Source organism: Canis aureus, chromosome 9, assembly GCF_053574225.1.
Source record: "Canis aureus isolate CA01 chromosome 9, VMU_Caureus_v.1.0, whole genome shotgun sequence".
Taxonomy (NCBI): domain Eukaryota; kingdom Metazoa; phylum Chordata; class Mammalia; order Carnivora; family Canidae; genus Canis; species Canis aureus.
The window spans coordinates 61478631-61490565 of NC_135619.1; the positions used below are offsets into that span (position 1 = coordinate 61478631).

Here is an 11935-nt window from a genome sequence, read left to right on the forward strand (position 1 = left end):
TTTCAAAATGAACATTACTGAAGAGCCGAATATATAAATATCATCTATATATTAACAAAACTATACATCACTCTGTTAACATTATCTTGTCCTATATTCATCTGAATTTACAAAGTGGAACCCTTTGCTCTGGAAAACCCTAGAGTTACCAAGTGTACTAACTGCTTATTAGATTTTTTTTAAAAAGTCTTGAAAAAGGGGGTTATATGATGAATTGGTGATGGAATATGTACAATCTTTCACCAAGACCTAATCAGAAAATAGGATCTCTATCAAAGCATGCTTTTAGTAGCCTGGCCTAAATTTGAACCAGTGATTTGAAAGATACAACTCTTCATGTTTCAAGTTTAAGAAAGTATACAGGAGGGGGTCAGATTTTCCAGAGAATGTTATCAAAAGGGTTCTTCATGATTTAGGAGAGATTGTCAGGCTGGGAATTATCTTTCTAGTTTAATGCCTGCATATTTACCCTCCAGTGTGTCCTTGCCTGTTGTTATTCTATGTTGCCCCCATTTTAATGTCTGTATGTAATAATAATATACATCCATGTCAAATAAATGCAATGCATATAGAGTGGTACCTGCCTTCTCAGTCACTTCCAATGTTGCAGTTGTAGCTAAAATATTCTTGTCTCCCTCCCATATCCCACAAAGCTCCAGGAACTCAAGTCAATAATTTGTAAAAGAGGTTTAATGAACATTTGGAGACAATGGAGATTAGAACATGGACAGCCCACAACTTAAAGATGAACGTCAAATATTATAACACCTGGAAAACCTTGATACATTTTTCACGGCAGGGAGTCTCTCAATGGTCATGTTCCTTTCTAGGCCCCAGCTGCCACCAGAACATTTGTGACCCATTATATCTTAAATCCGCCCTCTGATTTTCTACTTCAGTTTCCCTGTACACTTCTGGGAGAATCAGAGGAGTCCAAATCCCTATTGCTGGAATATTCAGGGAGAAAAAATAACTTTGAGGGAAATTTTTCTATCTAGACAATAACCAGAGACTCTTTTTTTTTTCCATCATACCTATTCATTCTAATTAAATCCTTAGCAAAATATATTATTTGTTTGTTATAATATTTATTTGTTATTTATTTTTTTTAAATGGATGTTTCATGGCAAAATGGTTCAAACTGGATCTTTATGTTAATAAAACTTATGTAGCCCTACTTACATCATCCAGAGTGGGGGATCGTGAGGTAACATATAACATGGACATGGTTGCTCAAATCCTGAGGTGGCCAAAATGAAAACCAGAGATATATTTTTAAAATGTCAAATCTATTCTAGTTCCTAGAGGAAAGAATTCATGATAAATATCCTCCTTCTTCTGGAAGCAGCCATCTTTTTGGGGAGAATGATGTCCAGTTAATTTGATAAATATAACCCTAGCTTGGGAGCAAATATTTTCAAGACATCTAACATTTCTTGGGTTAGTTGATGAGTTTATGTCACTTCACTGATTTCATGATCATATTTGCATGTATTCTTTGTTTTTATCTGTGAATATTTGACAAATTCTGAATTGTCTTTTTGTGATTATTTGAATGTTTCTAACAGAATGCTAATTTTCTAAGGATGTGAAATGAAAACTTGGTAACTTACTTTGGGTAGAATACCACCAGTATCTGGGGGCATAAATGGAATTAGATATTAATACTATTGACTTATTGTTTGCACATAAACACAAGGCTAAAATCATCTGCAGATTTAACTCAAGGAAGCAATTTCTTCCTCAGGGCATTTTGGCATTTTGGCAGGGATCTTGAGTTGCTTTTTCCTCTCCTCTTTGGCTGTTCTCCTTGGGGCTCAGAGCAGGGACTATCCATTAAGATCAGATGCATGTAATCATGATCAATTTCCTGCAAGAGCAAAAGGGGTGGGCACTCGGATGCTTGGCCGTCATTTTTTATTCTGTTTCCACGGGTGGTGTTTTTCTATCTGTAATAGCAGCTGGAATCCAACTATGGGGTGGAGAGAAGGAAAGAGAAAATGAAACTCCTCTTAGGTATATGAGTATTCCCTAATTGTCTGGTTTCTTTTTCTTTAAGTGAATTTTCTGTAGTTCCCAGTTTCTCTACCAAATGCAATGTGATGAAAGCTATGGAAACCCAGACTCAACTCAGTGTATACTTAGTTGATGCCAGAAATCCGAAGAAACGTCACTTTATTTCAAATGTCAGTATCCAGTGTTTCATGAAGAACAAATTTGCCTTAGAAAGTCCCCAAAGTACCTATAAACTGGCTGTTGCTTGCTTAAAGCCTCAGCTGTGAAAAGGTATTTTCATGTTTGCTGGCTCTCAATATCTTTGGGGCTTTAAGAATGTCTGATACATTGGCAAATCTTCTACTGAATAACAGAGAGAGCAGGAAGGACTTTCTCTTTTTTGTACACACACATACACACACACACACACTATCTATATTCATTATCTATATACTGTAAGTGTGTGTGCATTTTATTATATATTACATGTTATATATTAGCTCATTTTACTCATGAAAATAAAGATTCTGGCTTAAAAAGGAACTTTCTTGAAAAATCAGATATGTTAATACCTTGCTGTCATTTTTTTTTTCTGGCTCCTTTCAAAATACTTTCCTATACCTACAATTTTCTGATTATGCTCTTAGGTTTATGCCAAGAATAGAGATTTTAAAATATGTCACATTTACAATATTCTGCACCTTTTCTGAAACTGTTCCTTCAGAAATTGTTCATTATGCTACTCAATCTCTCTAATACGTAGACCTACACAGAAGTAGCACTAGGAAAAAGCACCTCTCATTATATAAGTGTTATTATAGAGAAGACCTGTTGTTTCCTTCTTGTCAGGAAGCTCCTCACTGAAGTTTCAGCTTGCCTGCAGTTACTCTCCTTAGCTCAGACATTCTGATAAAACTTCCTATCTCAACTTTAATAATTAATGATAAAAATAATTATTACTGTAACAGAGAGGCTTATGTCCCTCACCAAACTCAGCTAGACTTCAGGGCAAAGGGAGTGGTGACTTAATAGTCATTCCAGAGCACTGCAGGAAGGCATCTCCATGGGGTAAGCAGGAAATATGACATGTCATGGCCTACACCACATGGTTCCTGCTTAGCAGCTGGACAGCAAGAAGCTGGACATCTAGACATCCCTTCTCACATAAAGATTGGATGGTTGACTGGCCCAGGTTCTTAGTCAGATGATAATTTTCCAGTGATATACAAACAGCCCAGTCAGTTGGTGAACGTTCTGAGACAGCAGACATTCTCAGAATGCAACCACGTACCCTCACAATGGATTTGCTCTTCTCTAGACTTTTACTGGCACCTCATGGATAGCTGTCATCTCCAACAATTTCCTAGCTGAGGCTCCCCATCACTGCAAATTTCCCAATCCTTCTTCCTGCCTTCCAAGCATCTCTAGCATAATGTACATATCTCTTTATTCCCACAGGCCCTTTTCCCATCTTTTCTTAATTGGCCCTCATGGCTGTTCAACGAGAACCTAAATTTCCTGTGAAAATTAGACCAGAAATTATTAGCAACAGAACATCTGCCTCTCCGGTCCTTGAATTCAGAGGGAACTCAGTCTTTAGGAACATGACTGAGAGACACCCATTCCTGAGGGGAAGAATGAATTTTCCATTCAACCTGACAAAACCATCTCTCCACTCGAGGATGGTTTAAATCAATTCTTATAATGGAGCAAATAAAGAAAATTAGTTGGATTTTCATATGCAAATAGTTTGAAGATTGAAATTCTGCTGATTTCTAATGATCATCGGTGCATTACGGTTTATAATTAGATTTTGCATACATTCCCTCCATCCTCATAAAAACACGATTAGTGAGATGATATCATTATTTTCAATATGCTGATGAGGAAATAGAGTTTCAGAGAAATGATGACATGTCCAGGAGAGCACCGTAGAGATTGTACAGTGAGATATCATAGTCTGTTTCCTTTTATTACATGTCTAAACCCTACAGTAGTTGTTTCTGGAAAACTCCCCATCCCCTCTCATTCTGTGTTATTGATTTCAAGACATATTTGCTCCTTTTTTTGTTTTTGTTTTTCTTTTTGTATCAACTCTTACTGATCATTTTGAAACAAGATGGGATAAAAATCTTATGTACAAAAAAGATGGTGTTTTATATTTAAGGAGAACAGTACAAATTCCATCAATATTGTTAATCAATTACACTTGTAAACCTCAAAGGATGAGACTGTGTGGAGGGAATGGGGATACTATCCAATCTATGCCTTCACTATTTTAAATGTGATCCATGGTTAAAATTTGTCTTTAAGTACTGGCCCCCAAACTCTGTGAAAATCACCGTATTTTGTAAAGCAGGGAATCAACCCCAATCAATTCTGATCTTAATTCTAGCTCCCCGGGAGGATTTCAGTCATTTGTTTTAAAGGGATGGATTTTTAGCCTCCATCACTCACCTTAAGAGGCTAATGAGAGATTCAAATTAAGTAAATGATTGGAAATGTCAAGTAATTAAACATCTGGTTTTTAATATAAAACAAATCACTTCATGCCTGTGGTCTCTGTCACTTGATCTGTCCCAGCGCTGTCTTTAAGCTGCTCCTGGCTACATTTAACCTCTTAGTCAAGCCAGACGTAACTCCATGCTTCCTATTGTAGCTCTTGGATATTCTTTTCCCCATGGCCTTCATCTGGGTTTGCTGAGGCTGTGGCTCAGACCTGTGTTTAGAGTCTGATTTTTCTCTTACTCTACCTAGGTTAAAATATAGCTTAAGGAAGCAATATTTATATCTGTTTAACTGATACTCTTAATTTTTCTGTGAGTGAACACAATAATGGAGGAAACCTCTACCCTCTCCAATCCCAACTGAGTCCTTCTCTTGGGAAAGATACTCCCTCATCTGACTTTTGAGATGGTTTATTTGAACCTCTTATACATGCCTTCTTCAAATCTCTCTTTCTCATTCTCTCTCTTTTTAAAAGATTTTATCTATTTATTTATTTGAGAGAGAGTGAGTGAGAAAGAGAGCATGAGCAGAGAGATGAGCAGAGAGAGAAGGAGAAGCAGACTCCCTGTCGAGCAGGGAGCCCAACATAAGGCTCAGTCCTAAGACCCTGGGATCATGACCTGAGCTGGAGGCAGACACTTAACTGACTGAGCCACCTAGGTGCCTCTCTTCAAAGCTCTACTAGGATCAATTTTGCAAGGATTCCACTAATCACTGAAAAGCAGTTCTCTCACTTCGATTTGCTGCAAACAAGGAAGAAATAGGTGTTTCTAGGCTGCACCACACATGATACAAAGCAGTGGAGCTTGTATTTTCCCCATGCCACATAGCCTCAAGCAATCACGCATACTGGGTGGGTAGCTAAATTTTGCCCCTAATAGTGAACATCTGGGTATTTTTTTTACGCAGAATCTGTGATCCTGACTCTTGATTTATCTTTGGAGGCCACCTCTCCTTCAGTCACATTCCATGAACTCTGTAGGGTCATTTCCCACCTTGTTCCAGGGCTAGACTTAGCCGGTCATCAATTTATCACATCCTGTAGCTATAGTAACTAGGCATGAGGAAGTAATGGACCTGTGTCATTCCTATAAGATTAAATCTTGGAATTTTCCAGGAACATTAGAAAGAAGCCCTTATTCCTTTGAACTTGCTAAAAGAAGAGAATATAAGCAAGAAGTTTCTGCTGGTCATTTTTTTTCTACCACAGGCACAAATTTTGAAAAAAAAAAAAAAAATAAAGAGCTCTAGGGATAATCCAAAATGGAGTTCAATCTAGCCACAGCCAAAGCCTCTCTCTATGCTTTTCAATACATTGTTCTTTGTTTAAACTGATTTGTTCTGAGTTGAAGGTTTTTGCTTTTGTTTTTGTCTTATAAAGCTTTTTGACCCATATGACTCCACTTTGAAGGTCCAGATAATTTCAGTTCAGAGGTAAGCTCCATTTGGCAATTGCATAAATTGTGTTTTTGAAGTTCTGGTTTGATCCCAATTTAGTTGCTTGACTCTGTTTTAAAATAAAATGGTGGAGAAGGAATTAATTAGGTTTTCTAAAACCTCTAACATCACATGACACTTTGATTCCTCTTTTGTAAGGAATCACTGATTAAAGTTCTCTCCATCACATAGACCCATAATGCGCTGTCTATAGTGGCTTACCCAGAGGGGCTACGTATTTACTTCACTGATTGTCTCTTGTATATAGTTCCAAGATAAATCATAGGCATGGACTTACTTAAACCAAAGGATCATTTGTTATCTGAAATTCAAAGGTAACTAGTGTCCTCTAGGCTCATTTGTTAAATCTCTCAGTACTACTCATTGTGTTCATATAACCACATGAAAGAGCTGTCACTTACACTGGTTCCATTTGAATGAAATGCTAAATACAACTTAATTATAGACCTAGTTCCACTATTATCTGCATTTCCAAGAAGTTATGTGACTATTGCTTTTATTTCTATTTATTGGAATCTAATCAAGTCATAACTGTGGAGCATCCAGGGAAAAATGAAAAGGATGCTGAAAAATAGGAGACTTTGACATTCTAGGAGTATTTAGTTTGGAGAAAGAAAAACCAAGGCCTATGGATGGGAGAGAAATTTCATCAGACAATCAGATATGTCTTAAGTAGAATAAGTGGCAATACAGTCCCTATTTTTCCAGAACGTGCAGCTCACATCATAGGGAAGTTTACAGGAGAGCATGTCTGATTTCACTGTAATTCTCACCAGAAAGAAAACAAGTGTTATAAGGGCATTTACTGTGGAATGAGGTAGGGTAGATTTCTGCTTATAGAAACTGCTGGTGTTTGAGGAAGGAAGCTGTCTGTCAAGAACATTATAGAAGACATCCTTGTATTGTTTTCTGGGGGCAGATCATGGAAAATAGTTTGGACCTGAAGAAAGAAGAGAGATGGTGAAAACTTCTGGGCACAGAGTAGGTGAAAATTGTTCCCACAGAAAAGCATGTGTATGAGATTATAGAGAAAAGTGGACAATAAAAAATTTGTCACAGCAGGATAGCCAGAGAATTTTAAGAGAGAGGTAGACTAACATTCAATTTAAATTGCTTCCTGCTCTTTACTGGAATGTGGTTTTCCTCTATTATCTTAAATCCTTCTCTTAATGAGGTGCCTGCAAAAGTATTGTGTTAGGGGAACATGGGGTATCAAGGGAGAGAAGCTGTGGCCAAATGGAGAGTGAAACACTGAAGAAAGAGGGGAGCAGTTGTAGTTCTTGAGACAACAGAAGGGTCTGGAGAAGCTGGCTGAGAAGGAAAGTAAGACAGGACAAAGTGAAAAAAATTTAAGATGTCATGTGGAACCTCTGAAATGTAAAACAAAATGATAGATGCAATGAGAGATAATGTCTAAAATCCCTACTCTTTCTTTTATTATTTTTTTTTAATTTTTTTTTATTTATTTATGATAGGCACACAGTGAGAGAGAGAGAGGCAGAGACACAGGCAGAGGGAGAAGCAGGCTCCATGCACCGGGAGCCCGATGTGGGATTCAATCCCGGGTCTCCAGGATCGCGCCCTGGGCCAAAGGCAGGCGCCAAACCTCTGCGCCACCCAGGGATCCCCCCTCTTTTATTATTTTTTAAATGTTTATTTCAGAAAGGAAGAATACTGGGATACATGGGGATATGCCAGTGATGTAAGAATAAGCTTTATAATTTTTAAAAAGTTCCAACAATGAGATGGATTGCTTCCTATTATAGTGGAAACCTTAAAATTACTTATTCTTTCTGGAAAGAGCATTAGAGACTACATCCTAATATGGAATGGGGAAATAGATAGAGAACCTCTATTTTTCACATCCCAATATTTTTTTTAGTTCCCTACAATTTTGTAGATAGCTCTTTTTCTGATGGTTCTCTACACTGTATTCAAATTCCCAGAACATTCTCAGATGGATTTCAAACTTCCTGAAAAAATATTTCATATAATTCTATATCATCTATAACAAAGTATTAGAAATAATGTAGTAGAAAGTTAGCGAACAACTTATGATTAAATATAATATCTTACAACTCAAATTGACAACAAATAAAGCAAATGTAGAGGTAAAAACAAGAGGGCAAAACTATTTTCAATTTACTTCAAGTATAAAAGAAGATCATGTAATTCTGAAATAAGCTAACCTATTTTTAGACTACGATGAGAATTGTAAACAAGATTGGAAGATAATAACCCCTCTATCTCAAGCTGCAAAAACTGCATCTGAAATATTATTCTTAGTTTATAGCTCCACTTGAAAATCAGGTAAATTGGGGATCCCTGGGTGGCTCAGTGGTTTAGCGCCTGCCTGCCTTCGGCCCAGGCCATGATCCTGGAGTCCCAGGACAGAGTCCCATGTCGGGCTCCCTGCATGGAGCCTGCTTCTCCCTCTGCCTGTGTCTCTGCCTCTCTCTCTCTCTCTCTCTCTCTCTCACTGTATGTCTCTCTCTCTCTCTCTCTCTCTCTCTCTATGTCTCTCATGAATAAAATAAAATCTTAAAAAAAAAAGAAAATCAGGTAAATTAGGGGGAAATGGCTGGCTCAGTTGGTAGAGCTTATGACTCTTGATCTCAGGGTCATGACTTCTAGCCACATGTTGGGTGTAGAGATTACTTAAAAATATAATCTTTTAAAAAATTAGGTAAATTACATGTCCTCTAATAAAAAAATACCATGGCAATTTGCTAAATTCAGGTATATTGAAATTAACAAAGGAAAAACTATTCTTATACCACTCACCTCAGTTAACCAACTTCCATTCTATGTATTTCTTCTGGATATTTATTTTTAGTAGGATTGCAGTGTGTAAAATGCTTTATAGTTTTTTTTTCTCCAGTTGAATTTTTTTTTAGTCTGTACATTTTAAAATTCTTATAATTGCAATAACCATCTAATATTTCATTGTATGGATAAGGTACTGTAATTTGGCAATTATCCTACTCCAGTACATTTTTGCAATTATAATTATGATGAAAATAAATTTATCTGTAAGTCAAACTTTTCTGTATTCTAAATTATGTTCCTTAACTAGATTCACTAGAGTAGGATTTCTATATAAATGGGATAGACATCTTAAGTTTCCTATAGATATCATCTATGCCATTTTAATTGCTTATAATAATATGCCATATGCTTTGATTATTATTATTTCTGCGCTTTTAAAATTTAAGAGATTTAAAATAGAAATTCACACTTTTAAAATATACTTATGAGTCTGTGTATTTTTAATATATTAGATACTTATATTTCCCTTGTCTTTTTTTGTTTAGTTGTCTCAAGTTTTGCACATATATTTTGTGGACTATAATACTTCATCTGTGGAATACTTCATTTAGAATATATTACTTCTATGTGTTTTAATTTATTGCACTTATTTTTACTTTTTGATAGTTGTGCTCTCCCTGAATCTCCACATATTCACCAACCTAGAAGCTCCGTCAACCCTGCCCTTTTGGGTTTTTATGGAAGCTTCACTACATTGTCATAATTGATTAAGTCCTTGCCACTGGTGATGGTTTCATCCCCTAACCCCTCTCTTCCCTGAGGCCAAAGAATGGGACCAAAATTTCAACTCCCTAGTCACAGGGTTGGTTCCCCTGGCAACCATCCTTAGGAGCCTGTGTAACATTGCCTCATTAACATAACAAAAGACACCCGTTGTTGCTCTCATCATTTAGGAATCAGGGGTTTTAGGACAGGAAAAGATGCAAAATAAATATATATTTCTTATTTTAAATTATAATATCAAAGACTTGTTAAATAAAAATTAACTGAGCACATATTCATCCTTTCAACAAATATTTCTTGAGCTCTTCCTGTGTACCAAGTGTTTGTGGATCCTATCCTGGCAGGTGGGAGAGAAGGTAGAGGCACCTTGTACGTCTATATCAGCTAAAACACAATATTTTTGAAAGAGTCAATATGATTCAAAAAATGTCAAAAGTCATGGAGGATGGTCCCTGAATTATGAAATCTCATTGATTTCCTTCTCCTTAGGAATTGTTGGCTTCACACACAGAATTATGAACTTTGTGTTTCACTTTTGTACCTCATGTAGTTGACTTGTGCACTATCCCTATATCTTTTTGATGTCATACAATTAATCCTTCACTTAATTTTTTTTTTCTCTACTCTGGTGTTATGCTGGATGCTATAACTAAACCAGTAAATATAAATGACACAGTTCTGCCTTCACTGTATTGAGGTCTGTCATGGGAGAAATGTTTCTTTTTATTCTTTTTTTTTTTTTCAAAGGATTCTATTTATTTATTTGAGAGAGAGAAAGCATGATCAAGGGGCAGAGGGAAAGAGATAGGCACACTCCCCACTGAGCAGGGAAACTGATGAGGGGCTCAATCCCAGGATCCTGGGATCACGACCTGAGCCAAAGGCAGATGCTTAACCGACTGAGCCAGCTGGGCACACCAGAGGAAATGTTTCTTAATAGACAATGTGAAGATTGCTATAATATTGGGGAACGTGACATTAAGTAACAGCAACAAGAGTTTATACTTTAATATGTATTCAATGAATTTCTATAATCCTCATTAATTATTCTAAAAAATGCTTAACAAAACAAACTAAACTTTTGTCTACACCTACAATGCGATTTTACATTACTGACTAGAATAACCCATTGTTAATTTGAAGATATTGGTAATTTAAAAGAAGACAAAATGAGAACCCTATCATGAAAGCTTACAATTGCTAATTTCCTTTCCAGTGCAAAACCTGGGAGTCTAAGGATGTTTGCAAACAGGAACATTTCAAATGTCCTGGGGCTGAAGCTCTTCCTCAGCCAGACACACATGGTAAAAGCACCCAGTGAGCAATATCAAGAATGCATGTGTACGCATGTATGTCGCACGCACACATTATTTTCCCTAAAGAGGTGGTAATGACAGCTTGCCTAGCATCTTTCTGTTCTGAACCTCTTCTAAAAATTGTTTTACGTTTTTGGCTTCCTGACAGCCAGGCACACTGAGAAACAAGATGTTCAGCTGATTATGTAAAAGCTGGCAGGCTAGAAGTCAAGTATATCTGACTTAAGAGACCTTTATCATAAGACTTTTCTCCAGGTCTCTTCTTTCTGTGGGAATCAGCTGCATATTGCTAATGAATTACTTTATTAGTTTACCTTTTCCAGTTAACTGGCACTGATCACTTTGCTTCTCATTCTCCTCCTAATCTAATATTATTTATTAGGAATGGTTATAAGAAATAATTATTCATGCTTGCATATTCGATTTGTTGATTTTATTTTTTTAAGTGTTTTTAAATATTTTTGCTTATTTATTCTTTGGAAAGAGACAGGGAGAGTGAGTGAGAGCACGAGCAGGGGGGGATGGTCAGAGGGAAAGGGAAAAGCAGACTCCTCGCTGAGTAGCTGAGTAGGGTGCCTGACCCAGGGTTGGATCCCAGGACCCCAGGACCCCAGGATCAGGACCTGAGCTGAAGACAGTTGCTTCATTGACTGAGCCACCCAGGTGCTCCCAATTTGCTGATTTTAAAGGATTGGGTGTTGTCATTTAAGTCTTGACAATTGACTATGGAAGAAAAGTAATTACAAAGTATTTTGATAAGTAGTGTTAATGGGTGTGGCAAAGCATACAAGTGAGGAGGTAAAAAAAAATACCTTTTTTCCTCTACCCTCCAAAATGATTGCCTGAAATCCTCATATATAAAAAAGTGAATAATAAGGGGCAAGCATATATATCTATTAATGCAAGTTTTACATGACCTGACAGCATTCGTAAGGAAATGCGGACCTAAAGAAATGGTTAAACCCGAGCGTTTTTATGCGAGGTTTCATGAAAAGTGTAAAGATGTGAGAGGACAGAGTATGAATTTAGCAAGTCTGTTACTTCAGATTCCTGCCTGCTTGCCTTTGTCTTTGAAGAGAAGGATGCCCCTCTCTTCTGCGTCTCGG

At 36.9% G+C, this 11935-nt stretch overlaps 1 long non-coding RNA gene across 2 annotated transcripts in view; it reads right to left on the reverse strand.

Moving 5' to 3' along the window:
- Positions 1-672: 672 nt before the first annotated feature.
- LOC144321004 (uncharacterized) overlaps positions 673-11935 on the reverse strand; it is a 126305-nt gene continuing 115042 nt past the window's right edge. For both annotated transcript variants that reach the window (XR_013386678.1, XR_013386677.1), the window contains one exon: positions 673-1972. This is a non-coding gene — a long non-coding RNA (uncharacterized LOC144321004). The remainder of the gene's footprint in view (positions 1973-11935) is intronic.